Here is a 2240-nt window from a genome sequence, read left to right on the forward strand (position 1 = left end):
GTTTGCTGGTCCTGTTTAGAACAGCTTACTAGAGTATAATCTCACGTCAGAGAGCGGGATGTAGGTATGCCTCGCTTAGGAAACGAAATCAAAAATTCATTTCCTCTGGCCTGTCACCAGTCATGTGGCGTTCTCCTCCACTTCCTGCAAATGCAGAGCTGGAGCGAAGCCTAGTTAACAGCAGAGTGTAGGGACGGGTGGGGGAGGGGGAAGGCTTGATTTAAAAAAAAAGAAATCGGTGGTGTGAATGGCAGTTAAATTGAGGAGGCGTTTCGAACGCTGGACATGTTCCGCCATGTACTGTCTATAGAAGTCGGCTTCGAAATTCGGACTTTGATTTTATTTGATCGTTGTTCAACATCAGGTGATGTTGGGTGCACAGGCAAAGAGCCAGAAAAGCTTGATAAGGGCAGTGCACCTATTATTTTACAGCAGGGGTGGAAAATATTAGGTTACATAACATGAATACATACATCGATAGAAATACAGGGAGAGGGCAATGGAATATTACACAGCATATATGAGCCACTCGTAGACTCATTGTTTACATTATCAGAAAAAGCAAAGCATAAAACGCTTACTGTCGTGTTTAAAAAAAAAGATACAGAACAAGCATGACTAAACTAAGTACAAGTGGAAAACACATGTGTTATCTAAGTAAACATATCACGCAACATTTTAATGGACAATCTCGTAACATCTACAACATTGTGTAGTAGCTGGTTTATGGTAGTTGGCAAAGTGAACTTTAGCATCTGTTTGCCATAATTGGTGCGGCATTTTGCAACTTACCAGAATTCAGGATGACGTGCAGGGTATGACGCTATGTTTCTATTTAATTCAGCTAATTCAGCGAGGGTTCGGGTGTTGTCTATGACGTTTGACCTGTAACATTTGCATAACCTAAAGCCTTACATGAAGTCCACAAGAGTAACGTTTAGTTTTTTAAGTCAGCTGTAGGATATTGGTATGGCACTTTACTTAAAATTCCAATGGCACGTTTTTGCAAGACTACCAACTTGTGCATGTTTTCTTTAGATGTAGTGGCCCACACTAGGATGCTATAGTTAATCAAAGATATGAAGAGCGATTTAAAAAGGGGGGTATTAATGGATGTGGGCAAAGTCAGCCAGTAGCGACGTATAATGCCGATGGTGCTAGATAATTTACCGGACAAATGTTCAATGTGTCTATCCCATGACTTCCGCTTTCGCAGGGTCCTTAGCATAAGCCCCGATAATTGGCCCCTTCTGGTTATCGAACGTCGCTATCGTGAAATTCCCTGGCTCAGCTAAGTCCCCGATGTCCACGTGGGCTGCTTCCCGTCCTTTGGATTGTTTCTTTTTTACCAGTGCTTGGACCTTGGCTTTTCTTGCAACGTTCTGCCGCTCGTTTTTCTTTTCCATAATTTCTTGACCTCATCAGTCTATCTTAGTTCTTTGTGTGCAGTCAATAGGATCGCCCGTTTCCGTTCAAATAATTCTTATATTTAAGCTGTGGCGTGAAAAAGAAGTAAATGAAAATTTGGAGAGGACACTTAAGAGTATGATGCAATAGCCTTAATGGGCTAATGCCCATATATGCGGAATTGATCATTCTCGGCTTCACATTCAGAGATCTCAGGGAGACCTGATACCACTCCTGGCACCATGGTGCAGCGGTTCAGCGATGGGCCACTGCCCTGCGTTGCCACCGTGGGGCTTCTGTGACCCAGGTTGCTCTCACAGAACCAGCTCTCGTAACCAGTCATTAATTTAACAGCCACCAGCCACGGTAGTTAGTTTGCTTACAATCCGGTCGGTAGGTTGTGCTGACGCTACAAGGTCACGTGATCTGGGTGGCCCACCTAAGTTGCTTCTCTGCGGATTTTTAGCTCAAAACTCAAGACGACGCCAGATTGTTTGCAGAACGACAGCCTTAACGCTGTCGCGTTAAAAAACTGCGGAGCTCAAGTTCTATAGTGTCGTTCACGCTTGTACACGGTATTTCGAAAGGCCGGTCACATAGCTTCTCATTTCGAACGATTCCTTATTGTTTTGTATTTCCGGTTCAGGCTATATGAACTGCTTTTGTCAGAAGCAACAAGCCTGTCCTTGCCGCTCGTTGTGCTATCAGGAGGCTTACCCGCAAATGAAGATAGCGGTGGCGCAGGCTCACGTCGCGTCAAGCCTAGACCGCAACGACATACACGCTGTTCGCCCTTCCAGCAACAAAAAGAAATAAAAAGGCTTCCACGCCTA

Source organism: Amblyomma americanum, chromosome 2 (genome assembly GCF_052857255.1).
Source record: "Amblyomma americanum isolate KBUSLIRL-KWMA chromosome 2, ASM5285725v1, whole genome shotgun sequence".
Taxonomy (NCBI): domain Eukaryota; kingdom Metazoa; phylum Arthropoda; class Arachnida; order Ixodida; family Ixodidae; genus Amblyomma; species Amblyomma americanum.